We start from the raw sequence: 19271 nt of genomic DNA, 5'->3' as shown, positions 1-19271 counted from the left end.
TTGATGGACCTGAATTGTTTGGAAGACTGGAGAAGTTGCCATATTATATGTCACATGATTTTTTTTAATAAAATGAATAAATTCTGGAAGCTACAAAACATTCTCAATGATTTAGTTATCTCTCTTGTATTTTTTTCCTTCCTTAAACTGTTTGAGGAATTTAGTATTTGCTCTGCTTTGAATTCTGGACAGGCACAGTATTTCTAGCACTAACCTAAAAAGAGATTTTTATTATGTGTATGCTTGTTTTTCTGTATCCCAATGAATTTGGCTGAATTCTATAAACCAGAACCCTTCACCGATGAATGGCAAAGGATAGGCTTGAATTCTTCTTTCATGACTGTGTACAATTTTGTCACAAAGCATTATACATGGCATGGGTGTTCTTTCTGACATTATTATTCTTTCACATTTCAATAAGTGATTCTATGAATAGGGATTGAAATACCAGAAGCAGTATTATTTCCAACAACAAAACCTGGCTATGGATAGTAAGATTGTTTCCTGTGTTGGACACATCTATTGAGAGGCACAGATTCAGCAATCTTGATTACTGGAAGAACATTATTTTTCAGCTGCTCTCTAGGGGGAAATGACCTAGTGCAATAATCTGGATGCAAATAGAAGCATAGTTTACAATTGTTTTTAAAGTACCTTGAGATGGAAAAAAGATTAAAACTGAAATAATGAACTCTAGACCTCCCTGCTAAGGATAAAAAAAATCTAAGCAAAAAAATTAAGATATAGTTTGCTTTGATACAATTAGATTTTTGGATGCAACTTCCATTTTAGAAGAAAAATAAATTTTATTTTTCTTATTTGCCTTTTATGAGAAATATTTTGCATGCAGCTAAGAAAAAGAAAGGAAAGGAAAAGAAGGAATCAGTTTTACTCATTGCCCTTTTTTTTTCTTTTTCTTTCTTGCTTCTGGAACAAAAGAAAGACTGTTAATAATAAAGATTATTGCTAATTCATTTAATGACCTAATACTAATGAAGTGATTGAATACTCACCATGTATAAAGTGTGGTACTGAGTACTATGAGTACATATAAGGAAAACTTACCCTCATAGAATATCCCATCTGGTTGACCAGACAGGGAAAATACAAATGCTAAATAACCCAGAAATAGGTATGGGGGATATATAGGCTTGAGATTGGAGATTAACATGGTGAAAGGTAAGGGGATGAAATATTCTAGGGTTTTATCAAGAATATCATTTAAGTGACCATGAGACTATGGTTTCTGAATTGAGAGAAAGAAAAGTAGAATCAAAAAGAGAAATGTTGTACTAGAAAAGAGATGGATGAATAGATTCAAAATTGAAATGAACTTCTGAGGTCAAACTAGTTTTATCCTGTATCTTAAAGATGGAGTAAATATGTTGAGACAGAGTTGTTCAATAATGTTGGAATCCCTACAAAGAGTTGAGTCATTAAAGTTGATAGAGACAATAATTATCTAATTTAGCATGGTTCAGTATGATTGATCTGATCTTACAAGGAGATGTTATGGGCCAGAAGAAACAAGGTACTAAGTAGAACTGTTAGACAATAATGCTTGTGTTCACACCTTTAGAGAGCTCATATAAGTAAGAAGCTCTTAGGGCCAGAGAGCACTCTGGGAGGAAACCCATAATCCCATTCTCATATCCCACAATCCCACTCTTGGAGAAAGAACATAAATAGAGCTTCAGGGAGCCAGTCAAGTTAGTTACTTTGGAACATTGCTAAGAGTCAGAGAGGAGCACTCTGGGACTAAGTCCACAAGTCCTCTCTCGGAGGGGAGAGAAATTCATTTCATCTTCCATCTTTGTGCTGACTAGAGGCTGAAGAAAACCAAGCAAAAAGATAGGCCTCTAAGAAAAACTAACCGGGTTATTCTGGAGGAAGCAATAAAAGATCTGAACTTTTAACACCTGGCTACATTTGGGTGATTATTACTTTTAACTGAAACTAGGGTTGCCTCCAGAAAACCTCCCCAAGAAACCTGCTCCCAGAGAGAACCATTATATTTTAAAGAAAAAGAACACCACAAATAACACACAATTAGTGAATAACAAGTAGCAATCAAAATTATCCTCTGTATATTCCAATATTTACTCCTACTGTAATTAGGTCAAAGAGTAAGTTCATAATGGGAAAGAAAAAAGACAGGGATGGATTCCTCTTATAATAGTGATGTGATGAGCTCAGTTCTCATAACAAATATTCCAAGAGAATTTAAAAAGGCAAAATATTTAAAAAATCAAAAATACCAAAGAAAAATATACTAACTTGACCCTTAAGTCAGTTATTACACAAGAACCTGGCTAGTAGACTGTAAATCAAGGAATGGTAATGTATAGAAAAGACTAAAACTAATTAAGTTTCTCTAAAATGGAGACTGAGGTAAACATGATCTTGTTTTTAACCTACAAGAATTACAAAAAGGGGAAAAATATTCTTGTTTTTAAAGTCTTGGAATTTGAAATCATCTCTACAAATTAACTAGAATAGTAATGTACATTATCAGTAAGAAAAAAAATTTAATCATAAAACCCCCCAACATAGGTTTATATATTTATTTTGAATTATATATAAGTAACATTGCACTAATAACTATGAATATTATAAAATATTATATATATATATATATATATATATATATATATATATATATAGACAGATTTGAGAAATATCAAGACAGAATCAAACAGACTGATCCCTATTTTGTGATGATTTTGGAGTAAAAAAAAACAATGCAGAAAGGGAAGCCTATAAACTATCCTTTTATCCTCTGTTGGCTATGAAAATCCCTTCCTTGGTTAAGTCAATGGTCTCCCAGAGGATCTCAGTCTTTTGCTTGATGACCATTGACCTAGAGGATGCTCTGTTTGCTTTAACCCAATTTCACCCAACCTATTGATTCACAGAGTGTTAGAGCTTAGTGAGATTAAAGTCTCCCTAAGAGAACTTAGATTCAAATCTCTTATTTCATGGATGAGAACAAGAAGGCACAAAGAAGTAAAGAGCTTTGAGATAAAGGCAGAGTGATAATTCACTCCTCTTTACAGCCAGTTCAGGACTCTACTACAACATTCTGCCTCTCATATACATTCATATATTTTGTTCTTCTTGCTATCTCTATTAACATAATTACCTGTTGTCCTTGAAAAGTATCATGTTTCCTATTAAACTTCTTCCCCCTATTTTTTCTCTCATTTTATTCTTAATAATATTCTTTCTAATACTTCTTTCTTCCTCCTTCCCTCCCTCCCACTCTCTCTTTCTTGCTACTCTTTCTTTCTTTGTTTCTTTTCTTTCTTCCTTCTTTCTTTCTCCTACCCTCATTTTGCTGTAGTTATCCTCTCCAATCAGATCATTTTAGTTTGAGATAATAGGAGATTTAATGAAAAAGAATTCATGCTGGAAGCCAGGATAATTGGATTCTAGTTCTAATCACTGCCAATTATCTGTAGAATCATAGACAGTTTACAAGATTCTTAGACATTTATTTCTTGATTTGTGAAATGAAATTTAAAAATAGATGACTTTGAATAAATGGCCATTAACACTAAAGCTTTGTGAGTTGCAAGATCAATAAAGTTTTTGAAAGACATGGCTTTTGAAATCTAATTACTCTCTAGTCCCTTGTTTGCTATGTAGACTCTGCCAACATTCATATTAACCTTGCTCTCTTTCCCATTTTTAAAAACACCTATGATATATTTGTGATCTAGATAGCAAGAGAACCAGGTTTACCATTGTTTGAGTATCCAAATTATACCCTTTTTGTGGCCTTCTGTATTTAAAGTAACATCACTTACAGAGATTATTTACTCAGAGGAAAGGGGCAAATTCTATTGTAAAGAAGAGTAAGACTGCTCTAATTCCTTTCTTTAAAGCTTGAAACACATTGTGAAGTATAAATGATGTTTTAGAACAAAAGGGCAAAAGCTATTTTGTTCACTGAGAAGTCATGATACTTCACACATTCTTAATGGGAATCTTTGCATTATCCCCACACTAGCCCATAAGCTAAAAATAGCCTCTGCTTCAGGCAGCCATTACTTTGAAGTTGCCTATGCAAAGGAAGTAATGACTGGGGTGTGCTTGCAGTTCACCAACGATTTTGAAAAACATTTTTTTTTGTATTAGATCAGCATTTATTGTATCTTTACTAGTCATTAGACCCAACTGGAAAAGAAAAAAAAATCATGGTCCCTTCTTGAAACTCCTCTTACTACTGCTACCCCATCTCTTCACTTAAAAAAAATATCATTTTTCTGAAATGAAAAGGCCTATTTATTATATTTCATATTTAGAGTTCCACAATTTCTGACTTGTGAGTTGTCAAGGAAACATTCTTTACAAGGTACTTGAATCTGTGTTTTGACCTTCATTTGAGAATGTCAATTGCCCATACATGGTATCAAGATATATGCTATTAGCTGTTAGAATTTAGTAGAAAGATAACTTCAACAATTAAATGCAATCTTCAAATCCAAAAATGACCTAAAGACTGGTGATCTTGAGGTTATTTGCTAGATTCCATTTTTAGTTTCTCCATATGAAATAGTTAAAGGAAGGAGTGGGGAAAGATATTTTTCATTGTGAAAATCTGGAGAAAATAAGCTGTCTTCTGTTTATAACTCAAAATTTTTTTCATGCCAAATACAGGAAATTTTCACAGATAGGAAATTGTCACCTTCCCCCTCTTTGTTAAAAAAAATCTTAATTTTGGAAAAATATAGATTTTTTTGCATATGAAAAGAAACGAATGTCTAGAAAGTCAAACGTTGAATAATCTGCGTGAACTTTAATAAAATTTCACATTTTCAAAGTTATAGAAAACTTATAAAATTTTTTTTGAATAATTGTGTAGTCTTACCGGTTGTTATACCAAAATACAAAGGCTTAATTGCAAAACAAAAACAAAACAAGACAATTTTAAGTTATAAAATTTCCTAGTCTCTTATCCAAAGTATATTTCTTAGATCTTTGCCATATATCTATGTAAATGAGTGCTGACTCATTTCACCTATATTTACTAACCTTCTGTCAAAGATTGTATATCTTAAAATTCCATGTTAGTAAGGGTATAGAAGTACTAATGGAACTGAGATCAGAAGATCCAAATACTAATTTTGATTCTGCTGCTCACTAGATACATTTCAAATCACTTTGCTTTCCAAGCCTCTGCTTCCTCTTCTTAAAATTTTAAAAGAAAGTGGTATTTAATTTGTGCAGATAGGATTTATCTCATTTTTCCCCTTCATAACTTATGACGCTTTATATAATGTTTAATAAATGTTATTAAATGTTTGTAGTTTAGTGTTGTCCCTGGATTAGGGTAATCTATGAAGACTCCTCTTAGACCTGAAAATCTAATGGTGTAAACCCTTAATATAAATCCTCTAAGGAACTGCACTAGTATGCTAATTTTCTGAGTTTGTCACTTAACTAAGGCCAAACAGCTAGTATGTATGAGGCGTGTCTTGAAACCAGGTCTTCTTCATTGACATTCTGTATATTGACTTCCAGCCAAGATGAAGGAGAGGACACACACACCTATTTAATCTCAGTCTTTGCTCTCAGAATTTATTTCATGATAAGCCTTGGAATTAGTTCTTCCCTGGAAAAAAAGCCCACAAATAATTACCAACAGAAGACATCCAGCAGATGTCTGGTCTGCTGGATTCAGCAGAAAAGGTCTGTTTTTGCTCGAGGGTGGGGATGATCAGATCTGGTGCAGGCTGAGGGCAGGCAGCAAGAGAGCGGCAGGAAGCTCACACTGAGTAGACCAAAGTGGGGTGGTGTGTGGGGTAGTGTGTGATCTCAGCTGTTTCTGTGGAAAGAACTTTACAACAGTGTGGATTCTTTGCCCTGGCAGCAAGCCAGGATCAGCAGAGAAGTTGTAAACACAGGAGGTAAAGACTATAACCCCAAAAAGCTAGGGTCTCTCGGGACCTGGACACACCCACCTGGAGTGTCTCAAGATGTTCTCAGCATCTCAGAGTCTCAGTGCACAGACACAGCGCAGCCATTGCTGTCTTGCTAGTGCCTCACTGCTGCCCCCCTGTAGTCTGTGGAGGAAGCTTGGGACTACCATCCCCCCAAAAAGCAGACTGCATTTGTTTTTTTTTTTGCTAGTTTGTTTTCTTTGATTCTTCTCTGATAAAACAAGCAAAAATTTAAAACGGACTCCAACTATTGATAGATTCTATATGGATAGAGAGCAGACTTTAAACCCTGAGGAGACTAAAAACATACTGTCTGCAGATAAATCCCCAAAAGGGGATATGATCTGGTCCTCAACACACAAGACTCTCATAGAAGAAATTAAAAAGGCTCTCACAAGAGAGCTAGAAGAAAAGTGGAAAAAGGAAAGGAAAGATTGGCAAGAGAATCTGGATAAGTCATCCCACTTATTTAAAGATAGAGTGGATAAAGAAATCAAATCCTTGAATAACAGAATTAGTCAACTGGAAAAAGAAAATAGCTCTCTAAAAAATAAAATTGGTGAAATGAAAAAAAAAATTCCATAGAAGAAAACAACTCACTTAAAAACTCAATTGGACAATTAGAAAAAGATATAAAAAGTTAGTGAATAAAATAATTAATTGAAACTAAGAATTGAACAAATGGAATTGAATGACTCGAGGAGACAACAAGAATCAGTTGAGCAAAACCAAAAAAAGAAAACAATGGAAAAATATGTCAAATGCCTTCTTTGGAATTGTTTTCTTTGGAAAACAACAGACCTTGAAAATAGATATAGGAGAGAAAATCTGAGAACTATTGGACTCCCTGAAAAATATGATGAAAAAAAGAGCCTGGACACTATTTTCCAGGAAATTATCAAAGAGAACTGCCCAGAAGTTATAGAAACAGCGAGTAAAATTGACATTGAAAGAATTCATCAGTCATCTACTGAAAGGGGTCTTAAAATCAAAACTCCAAGAAATATAGTTGCTAAATTCCAGAACTATCAAACCAAAGAAAAATATTACAAGCGGCTAGGAAAAAATCAATTTAAATATAGAGCAGCAACAATAAGGATTACCCAGGATCTAGCCGCATCCACATTAAAGGATCAAAGGGCCTAGAATCTGATCTTTCAAAAAGCTAAAGAACTTTGTATGCAGCCAAAAATAACTTACCCAGCCAAAATGAGCATTTTTTTCCCAGAGAAGAAGATATTCAATGATTCAATGAAATAAGTGAATTTCCTCTATTTTTGATGAAAAACTGGAACTAAACAAAAAGTTTGATCTCCAAATATAGAACTCGAGATACCTAAAAAGGTAAAAAGAAATCTTGGGAACTATATTTCTGCTATAAAAATATATAAAGAACACATGTATAATTTGTTCTAGAAACTAGAGGTGGAAAGGAAATTGTACCAAAAAAAAATGGTAAAGTGGGGGTACTACATCTCATGAAGAGACAAAGTAAACCTATTATATGTGAGAGAAAGAACGGAGGGGGATGAACATAGTATGTATCATATTCTCATCGGGATTGGCTTAAAGAGAAAAAATATTAGGCATATTCAATTTATAGTGAAACTCCTTCCACCTCATTGAAAAGTGGCAGGGGAAAAGTGAAAAGGGAAGGAGTAAACTAATCAGAAGGGAATAGAGAAATTGTGAGGAAAAGGGGTAAGATAGGGGGAGGAACTTTAAAGTGGGGGAAGGGATATTAAAAAGGGAGGGCTGTGAGAAGCTAGTGGTGCTAACAAGTTCAATACTGGGGAGGGGGGTAAAAAGGAAGGAAAGGAGAAAAGCATAAGCAGGGGTTGACAAGATGGCAAGTAATATAGAATTGCTAATTTTAACCATAAATGTGAATGGGCTAAACTCCCCCATAAAGAGGATAGTGGATCAAAAACCAGAATCCTACAAGATGTTGTTTACAGAAAACACACCTGAAGCAGGGAGATACATACAGAGTAAAGGTAAAAGGTTGGAGAAGAATCTACTATGCTTCAGGTAAAGCCAAAAAAACAGGGGTAGCCATCCTCATCTCAGATCAAGCAAAAAAAAATGATCTAATTAAAAGAGATAAGGAAGGGCACTATATCTTGATAAAGGGCAGCATAGATAATGAAACAATGTCAATATTAAACATATATGCACCAAGTGGTGTAGCATCTAAATTCTTAAAAGAGAAATTAAGAGAGCTCTAAGAAGAAATAGACAGCAAAACTATAATAGTGGGAAATCTCAACCTTGCACTCTCAGAATTAGATAAATCAAACCACAAAATAAATAAGAAAGAAGTCAAAGAGGTAAATAGAATACTAGAAAAGTTAGATATGATAAATCTTTGGAGAAAACTAAATGAAGACAGAAAAGAGCACACTTTCTTTCAGCAGTTCATGGAACCCATACAAAAATTGACCACATATTAGGACATAAAAACCTCAAACTCAAATGCAGTAAGGCAGAAATAGTAAACACATTCTTTTTAGACCATGATGCAATGAAAATTACATAAAAAGCCAAGGGAAAGTAGACCAAAAGATAATTGGAAACTAAATAATCTCATACTAAAGAATGATTGGTTGAAACAGCAAATCATAGACATAATTAATAACTTCACCCAAGAAAATAATAATGAGATGTCATACAAAAATGTGTAGGATGCAGCCAAAGCGGTATTAAGGGGAAATTTTATATCTCTAGAGGCCTACTTGCATAAAATAGAGAAAGAGAAGATCAATGAATTGGGCTTACAACTAAAAATGCTAGAAAAGGAACAAATTAAAAACCTCTAGTCAAACACTAAACTTGAAATTCTAAAAATAAAAGGAGAGATTAATAAAATAACTATTGACTTAATTAATAAAACTAAGAGTTGGTTCTATGAAAAAACCAACAAAATAGACAAACCCTTGGTAAATTTGATTAAAAAAAGGAAAGAGGAAAATCAAATTGTTAGTCTTAAAAATGAAAAGGGAGAACTTGCCACTAATGAAGAGGAAATTAGAGCAATAATTAGGAGTTACTTTGCCCAAGTTTATGCCAATAAATTTGATAACTTAAATGAAATGAAAGGATACTTTCAAAAATATAGCTTGCCCAGATTAACATAGGAAGAAATAAATTCGTTAAATAGTCCCATCTTAAAAAAAAAAATTAGAACAAGCTATTAACCAACTCCCTAAGAAAAAATCCCCATGGCCAGATGCATTTACATGTGAATTTTACCAAACATTTAAAGAACAATTAACTCCAATGCCATATAGACTATTTGAAAAAATAGGGATTGAAGGAGTCCTACCAAATTCCTTTTATGACACAGACATGGTGCTGATATCTAAACGAGGTAGGTTGAAAACAGAGAAGGAAAATTATAGACCAATCTCCCTAATGAATATTGATATAAAAATCTTATAAAATATTAGCAAAAATATTACAGAAAATCATCTCCAGGATAATACACTATGACCAAGTAGGATTTATATCAGGAATGCAGGGTTGATTCAATATTAGGAAAACTATTAGCATAATTGACTATATCAATAACCAAAATACCATATGATTATCTCAATAGATGCAGAAAAAACATTTGACATTCTGTATATTAATCAGGTAAGCTAGATGATTAAAATCTAGAATTCTGGGGTTGGAGACATTAGGGCCTGTGTTTCTCTACCTCTCGACATTTATTAGCTGTGTGACCTTGGGTAAGTAACTTAATTCTCATTTGCTTCAGTTTCTTCAACACTAAAATAAGGATAATTCCAGCCTACCTCCTAAGGTTTTTTGCCACAAGAGTCAAATAAGATAACATTTTAAACACACTTAGCACAGTGCCTAGTTCATATTAGATACTATGTAAATATTTACTCCCTTCTCTTCCCTTCTCTTTTCCCATGATTTTTTTTAACATTAACCAGTCAATTGCTATGCATATTTTAAGTGCTTACTTTATGAAACATACTTTAGGGAATAGAGTAGAAGACTCAGTGTCTATCTTTAAGTAACTTACAATTGAGTTGAAGAAAGAAAGCATCAGTAGAGGAAAATATTTTGTTTAATATTGAATATTAATTATTTCAAAAAGGCAATAATCATTATATCAGTACTCTTATTTATTTATTTATTTATTGCTAAGGCAATTGAGGTTAAGTGATTTGCCCAGGATCACACAGTTAGGAAGTGTTCAGTGACTGAGATCAGATTTGAACTCAGATCTTCCTGACTTCAGGGCTGGTGCTCTATATACTAGGCCACTTAGTTGCCCCTCAGGTACTCTTTTCTAGAATCAATCCTACATCTAGCCTTGCTGGGGCTTTAACAAGTACCTTACTCTATGTTCAACTTGCTGACAAGCCATTGGACTTGCCTATTTCATCATGGGATGACAAATTTACTGTTCTCTTTCTCACAGTCATGAAGATTAGAAAGACCACAAAAGCAACTCATTTTTGTTGTTCATTTCTAAATTCCTCCAATACATCTGTAATTATGATTATTTAGTCATTTTAGTCTTGTTCTTTTTGTGACCCTATTTAGGATTTTCTTTGCAAGGGTATTGGAGTTGTTTACTATTTCCTTCTCCAGTTCATTTTATATGTGAGAAAATGAAAACAAACAGAATTAAGTGACTTGCCCAGAGTCACAGAGCTAGAAAGTGTATGATGCCAAATTTGAACTGAGGAAAATGATTTTTCCCGACTCCAGGCCCATCATTCTATCTACTGAGTAAACCAGTTGCCAGTAGTACTGATGGATAGATCTAGATTTGGTGATTGTGAAGATTAAAACTGGTTCAAACCATGCTAAATATCTCCAGGCACTTCAACTGATGATTTATGGCAATAATCTCTAGGATATGTGCAAATTTCATTACCCTCCTTCATCCTGACTTCACTCACTGCATCAATGTGTTTTCTTAAATTTGTCACCCAAAATTAACATCATAATACAGAGATGATATCATGGGGATAAAAGTCAGCGGCACTATTATATCACTAGTTCTTTAATTTACTCTCCTCTTGATTCTTCCTAAGATCACAAAACCATCATCTCACTACCTCAATAACACACATACTGTGTGAAGAATATTCAGATAAATGAAGACAGAAAAAGTGATTAAATATGGCAATTAAAATGTAGAAGAAACCTATTAAAATTCTAGATACAGCTGCATGGAGAGGAGTCATTTTCACAGGATCCACATGTTTAGAGCTAAAAAGGATCTTAAAAGATATCTAGTCCAACCTCTGTACTTTGTAGATAAAAAAACTCAGTCCCAGAGTGCCAAAATGACTTCCTTAAGGTCACCTAGATATCAAATGGTAGAACTAACATTTGAACCCAGATCTTTTGACTCTAAATTTAGCAGCAGAACCCTATTTGCACAGCATATCCTATTTCTGTTTGACACTGCAATTAATCTATTAGAACTACTTTTTTTTTAAATAAAAGGCAATTGGGGTTAAGTGACTTGCTCAGGGTCACACAGGTAGTAAGTGTCTAAGGCCAATTTTGAACTCAAGTCTTTCTCACTACAGGCTGGCATTCTATTCACAGCATCACCTCACTTCCTAATAGATCTACTTTTAAACTACTATATGAAAAAAGTTGGATTCAAAGGGCAATTATTTAACAATATTTTGCTTTAAATTATGATGTGAGTATATTCACATTTCTAAGCAAACATAGCTTTTCCCCCCAGGTGACTTGTTTACCTTTTTAAAAAGTATAAAAGTTCACAGATATGCATTGTTCCTGATTTTTTTTTTTTTTTGCAATAAAGGTCCTGAGAAATTAGTCAAACTGTTTAGTTTTCATAGCTTTATATGAATAAACTTAGCATGAAGTCCTTTGCTTCAAACTGAGATTCAACCTACCTTTCTGGCTAATTCAGCCTTGTACAGATAGACAGTATTTATAGGTTGGTACGATGTCAGCTTCTATATCATCTTAGTCTTTAGAATTTTTATGAGTTTAAAATCATGTTTTGTTTTGTTTTCATTTATTCTAGTAATTCTTTCAAAGATTTTGCATCTGACAGCACAAATGACTTCTGCTACTTACAAGCTTTTCTCTATTTTTTATTATCACTGAACAATTTTGGAATTTAAAGTAGAGAGAAAAGAGAAAACATACTTCATATGAGTCACTAACTTGACGTTTATCATTTCAAAGCAGATCATCAACTTTATGATTCATTAGGGAGCAGGAACACTCTGCAACAGTTCATCCTTTTGCTAGAAATATGCCCATGGCCTAAAAACTTGGAGAAATTTTTAATAAAGAAAGGTTAGACAAGTTGGCTACCCTATTCCTTCTGAATTGGAAAAGCCAAGTACCAAATACTAAACCACATTGAACAAGGAGCCTAGATATTTATTATGTCCAATGACACAGAAAATGTTAACCATGAATTCATAGTGTTTATTCTGGGCTCATCATATGCCAAGGCATGTATTCAGTATTAAAGATAGAGAGTAGAATGAAATTTGTATAAGTTTGCAGTGTAGTCAAAGAGAATGGTCTCAAAGGAAGAGGCAGTAGCAAAGCTGTATACATTTGATCAAATCATTTAAAGCTCTTAATATGGGTCTCTTTATATAAAAAAGTTGCAGGGCTAAACTCTGATTAATTGCAATCACCCATTTTGGTCCCAAAGAGCAAATAGAGAAACATATTTCTCTCTTCATCATAGAGAATCAGGAGAGTAAAAATGTGGAATGTTTCATTTGGATCAGACATAGTCACCATGTTGACTTATTTGGGTTAATAATGGAGTGTTCAATAAGTGTTGTGTAGCAGAAATGCTTGAAAATAGAGAGTTGAAATAAAATTCAATACAGGTATAGATTACAGCCTGAGAAAAAGCCAAGGAATAATAGATATAATGTTACCTTCAAGGAAGAGGGGATAAAGAAACAAACATTTATTAAATTCCTACTTTGTGCCTTGAAAAACAGAATTGGAGAACTGGAAAAAGAGAACAACTCCATAAAAATGTAATTGATGAAATGGGATAAAAATTCAATGAATTAAACAACTTAATTAAAAGTCCAATTGACCAAATGCAAAAGGAGATTAAAAAGGTAAATACAAATAATTCACTAAAAATTAGAATTGAACAAATGGAAGTGAATGTCTCAATAAGACATCAAACATCAATTAAACAAAACAAAAAAAATGAAAAAAAAAATAGAAGAAACAACTCAGCTAGAAAATAGATCCAGGGTAGACAAACTAAGAATTATTGGACTATCTGAAAACTTCAATGAAAAAGGGAGCCTGGATAACATCTTTCAAAAAATTATCAAAGAAAATTGCCTTGATATCTTGGAACCAGAAGGTAAAAATAGCCATTGAAAAAATCCAATGATTACCTCTGGAAACTGACCCCAAAATGAAAATTCCAAGAAATATTGTAGCTAAATTCCAGAATTATCAGATGAAGGAGGAAATACTACACCCAACCTGAAAGAAAGGAAACATTATACCTAGGACCTAGCAGCTTCCACTTTAAAGGATTGAAGGGCCTGGAATATTATATTCCATAGGGCAAAGGAGCTTGGACTGTAGTCAACAATCAACTACACAACAAAACTAAGCATTATCTTTCAAGGAAAAAGATGGATATTCAATAAAATGTGGGATTTTTAATTATTTTTGATAAAAAGACCAGAGCTGAACAGAAAATTTGATCTTCATGAAAAGTATAGGAAGGTAAAAAGAGAAGAAAAAAACTATGTTCTTTTTAAAAGTACACGTTATATCCCTACATGGGAAGATGATATGTGAAACTCTTGAGAACTGTAAACTTAGAGGATATAGGTATAATTTGACTTTATTGTGATGATAAAAAAACTATGGGTGAAAAAGGGATTGTACTGGAAGAAGAGAAAAGGGAAGGTAAAATGGCATAAATTACATCACATGAAGAGGCAAAAAAGACCTATTACAGTTGAGGAAACAAAGGGAAGGGGATGAACATTGTTTGAACCAAAAGAAGAAGATGAATAAGGAGGATAAGAAGAGAGAAGGAAGAGAAGCTACATTGCAGTAATTGATTTCATCATACTAAATCTCAGTAAGTGGAGGTCAATTTTAACTTGTTGCATAAAGATCTTTGGTTCATCTAACTTACATTTTTCACATGTGTGTGTAAGTAGGAAAGGCCACAGTTTAGACTACTAGTCTATTTCTTGAATTTTCTCTGAATTTTTGCATATTCTTCTGTTTCTTACATTGTAGCCACTTGTTAATATTTTTAGTTAGTGGATGTAGATAAGCACTTTTTCTTTCAAGAAAAAAAATCTCTGAAAAATTATGGAAATTTTATTTCTAGGGGAAAACTAATCAAAAAGATTTGAAAATCTTTCTGTAAAAATTATGCCTTAAGTGCCCTCTTGTATTGAGAAATGAAAAGTACACATACTATTCTTTATCTTTAAGAGCTTAAAATCTAAAATAGATGACTTTATAAATTCAGAAAGCCTCCAATATAATATTCTAGACAGTGGTCTAGTGAGATATATTGTTCGGTGACTGGACCAGGACTTGTTCCTGATTCCAAAACTAGCATTCTTATTTACCATATCAAGAAACTTTTTATACCATCCATATAAGCACATAACATTTAAAATTCTCTTACAAAATTTGACTCATTCAGGCAAACTCCTAAATATGATATTATTTCCAAATGTCTCCCCTTGACCAGATCAGATTAATCTCTCCTTACTTCTGTTTTCTCATATGTAAAATACACAAGTAGTTTTTCTAATGTTTTTGTCAGTGAGATCCCATTTCTAAGTTTCCTCAAATGATTATAAGTTTTTAGCCATTAGTCAACCAGACTTAACTTCTAGAATTGGGTATTTACTAGATGGCATAGTAAGGATATTTGGTTCAGAAGTCTTTTCTAATAGTCTTAGATATACTCTCCTGACAGTACAAACAGAATCCAAGGAAGGTGGGATTAAATTTTCAGTCTCATTGTCAAAGTGTATAACTCATAGCTCTTAGAAGTCCTTTCACTGTCTTTTGTGGAATCATCATCTTTCTTTGTAATTTTTGAAATTGCCTTTCCTCAGTATATGTATAATGTCATTGGCTCCTATTGCAAATGTTGCCATGTCGTTCCATGAATACTACTAAGAAATTAAGAGAGAATCCCAAATCTTCTCACTTCTTAAAGTTCATAGGGTAATTATTTTTTAAAGTGGAAAGTAAGACAGAGAAATGATATGGAAGTTGGTCTCTCCTAACTGAAGACTGTTGTAATTCCACTAGAGTAAATTGCCTTCCTAGAAAAGATCAGGCATGCAAGTCAAGTATAGTGCTACAATAAGCACAGGAGGTAATAATAAATGTCTAAAGAGATAGAAAATTTTTCCTGCTTTGGAAGATGAGGAAAGACTAACTTAAATGGATGACATTTGAGAGAGGTCTTATGGGCAGTCCAATGGAAATAAATGATGCAAAGAAGGCACTTCAGGTAGAGGCAAATAATGGTCAGTATTAGGTAGATAGGAATTTGCCTGGCTTTCTTTGTAAACATATTTCAAAGTTACTTATTTTAGAAAAGGAAAATGTTTTCCCTAATGGAATAAATGTCTACAGATGATTTCTGGCATCAGCTATAGAGTGAAGTTGGGGATAGTTTGAATGTGTAGGGGACTAGCCAGTGCCTTTAAATTATGTCCCATAAACTCTGTTCTGCCAATAACTAGTCATTTTTTGACCAGAGAAACATTGATTTAGAACTAGGAGGGATTTTTGATGATACTTCATCCAATTCCCAGAATGAATTTTTAGCTTAATCTATCAATTACTGCTGAAGGTGAAAGTCAGGTAAAGTGACAAGTTCCCATGAGTAATAAATGTCAGAGGCAGAATTTGAGCCCAGGTCTACTGACTCCAAATCTAATATTCTTTTCATTGCGTTAGACAGAGACAAGCTGCTGTTATACATGTTAACAACTCAAAGATCTGCTTTGCATATAGGAAAAAACATATGTACTTATGGACAAGTAATAGTTGCCTATGTCTGTGACAAGACCTTAGCCATGATGACCTTTTTATTTGTGTTTTAGTGAAAATATATCTGGTCAATTTTCATTTTAATAGGTAATTTTTATTACTCAGAAGTAGTAAATGGATCTCTTCTACTTGGTGCTAGGTCACAGTTATTCCTTCAGAATACATAATGCTGAATACAATAGTCTTATCACTGAGGAAGACAGATGTTAGGCAATGTTATGTTGTATAACATAAATAGTGATTTTGTTTTATATGAGAACTTTGGAATTCTAGAGCTTTTATTTTTATATGTGTTATTTTTATTGCTCCAATCTTCCAGCCTGAAAAAGTAACTATCTTTTCAAATAAATTCATTATCATTATCATTAATCTTTCAAGTTTTAGAATGTTAGTTCAAGAGTTTTTAAGCTGTTATTTATAAACCTTTTTTATATTTAGTTTTAACCTTTTAAAGGTATTAACCTTTGTTTCAATAGTATTCATTTGTTCTAAAATCCTATCAATTTTGCTTTAATGCATTTAAAAAACATTATTCTTATAAGGGTCCATACGCTTCTCCAAATTGCCAGAGGGAGCCATGAAAAAAAAGTAAAAAAACTCAACTCTTGCTTTAGAATTTCCTCAAATCTTCCTTATATATTAATTCACTTAATCATCTCAACAACTTTGTAAAATAGATGGGGCATGTTTACAAATAGGGAAACTGATACATGGTCTGGTTAACTGAATTGCTTAAGTTCACAAAATGTCACTGATGAAGTCAGGGCTAAAATTCAAGTCTTTTGACTCCTATAGTATGATTTTCAAGGAAAAAAAAACCAAACACTTATTCTGCTTCTTATTCTTATTAGCTGTGAGTTTCCCTAAGCCATCTAAATTTTTAAGCCTCATCTTTTCTTGTCTTTTAAATAAATTCATGATAGAAAAAGATAATAAGAAAAAGATTTGTCCATATGACAAAAAAAGGAATAGGCTGGCTACCTGATCAAGTAACATCCTTGTGATACCAGGAGAATGTGAAGATTCCAAAATTCTGGATGAATTGCCTGCTGTGAATTTAAGAGAAGATTCATATAAATATAAAAGGAAAATTAGGTGTGGCTAGATCATGATCTGCACAGTTGGAAGGAATACTAACATCAGTAAAATCATAGATAATTTGGAATATTTAAATAAATGAAGGAATTGGTTGAGATATTATCAATACCCTTTCAATCTCTGCATCTTCCTTTAGAAGTGTTTTGCTGGCAATTTTCTTTTGCAGTGCTGTAACTTCTCAGGGACTCTTCCTCCTCTCTTAGTAATCAGTAAGTAATTATTTTTCAGCAAAATATTATTAAGTATTGATTTCAAGCATTGTTTTAATTATTGGAAATATAAAGATAAAAATTATCTGTCCTCAAGGAGATTATGTTTTATTGGGGTAGATAACTTTTAAGTAACTAGATATGAATGATATGAATTCAGAGTAACAAAAAGTAATCTGAAAGGGGGAAACATTATCAGATTGGGAAGTAGGGAAAAAGCCTGTGAGAATTGAGATAAGTCTTGAAGGAAGCCAGGGAGACTACAAGGAGACTATAATTTAGAGGTGAGGGGTCAGAATAGACAAGTCAGATCAAAGGCATGGAGATGGGAAACAGACAGTATTATGTTCCAATTATGATAATGTCCTATTGTAATTGAGTTATTGACTGTGTAGTGGGGATTAAGATATAAGTAGAATAGAACCATAGGAAAATGCCAGATCAAGACAAATTTCAAGTACCAAAGAAGATTATTTTTGCATTTGGAAGAAATGAAGAGCTAATGAAGTTTACTGAGGGGGAGAGGTGGGTGGATTGGGGGTGAGAGGGATTGTTTGTGAGGGTAATATAGTCAGATTAATCTTTAGGAAAAATGACCTCAGTATCTGAGTGGAGGATAAATTAGATTAGGGTGAGATGAGGCTGAGAAGGGAAAAATTACAGTTAAGCAAAATAAATCAACTTATTTTTGAACTTTAAATCCTGAATGTGGGACTTAGAGTAAAAAGACCTAAATTTGAATTTAGATGAGGAAAATGGGTTACAGGGAAATGGAATTCCCTCAGCTCCAGATAATGTGCATCTCTATTTCTAGACCATATATTTTTGTCTAAATATGATACATTATGTTTGCTATGAAGATATCAAGTTTCCAATTTGATTTTTGAAATACACTTCATGATAGCACCTCCCTTTGTACCTACACAGAAATGGTCCTGCTTGAGGATATCTTTCTGCTTAGAAAGTCTAGACTGACAATGTAGTCAACTGTTGTAATTGTCATTTGAAGTTGCTAATAGCACTCTAACTTTGATCATTTTCAATGATTATTTTTGGAAGATAGCTGTATAAGGAAAGTTGTCACTAATAACTATTCAACTTTATCAGAGACCAAGGCCTGATGAAGTACTTTAAATTTAACCTCATTCCTTCCCTGTAGCATTTGGCAAAAATAACAATTATCTACTGTCCGTTTTAGAATGAAAATATCTCTCAATTCGGATTCAGGTTCTCTAGGTAGGATGCCATAAGCCAAGAGGGGACAAACTAATGGTCATCTGACAAGACAGAATAAGATAAATGTTCATATTCCTGAATTAGTAACTAAGTAGGTTCATTGAAATGTAGGTTAGATATTAGTTCTGGCCTGCAAAATGGCATGGATGTCATAATAAATCTTTTATTTGTTAATAATTTGAGTCCTCAGGTGTGCACTAATTTGTTTATGAGAATCAAGGAGCTGGAAACACTTATAATTAGGTGATTGATGAGGAGCAACCCACCATGGTTTATTCTTTTGTCATTGAAGGAACTATCTAGTGCATACCATCAATTTCTGTTCTGTAGTGTGCACAATACAGACACTGATTCTTATCTCACAGTATAGGATTTAAAGTGGTTCTCTATCAACCTGAATGGGAAAATTATTTTTTTGTTTTTCAATTTTTAACCTTTTAATTTAAAGTTTCAAATTCCAAATTATATTCATCCCTTCATCTTTATCCCCCATTCCTTAAGATAATAAGCAATCAGATATAGATTATACAATTGCAATTATATAAAACACTTTATAGGAGAATTGTTACAGCCCTGAGCTCATTGTACTAATATTTTGGGAAATGACAGAGGTGGTCTCCATCAAGTATATCTGAAATAAGAGATGATTTGACAGTCAATGAAAACTTTAAGCATGAGATTAGTGGGTCAATGGAACTAAATTTCAGCTATAGTTCTATCACTT

The sequence above is a fragment of the Sarcophilus harrisii genome, chromosome 2, assembly GCF_902635505.1.
Source record: "Sarcophilus harrisii chromosome 2, mSarHar1.11, whole genome shotgun sequence".
Taxonomy (NCBI): Eukaryota; Metazoa; Chordata; class Mammalia; order Dasyuromorphia; family Dasyuridae; genus Sarcophilus; species Sarcophilus harrisii.
This window is presented reverse-complemented; position numbering follows the sequence as displayed.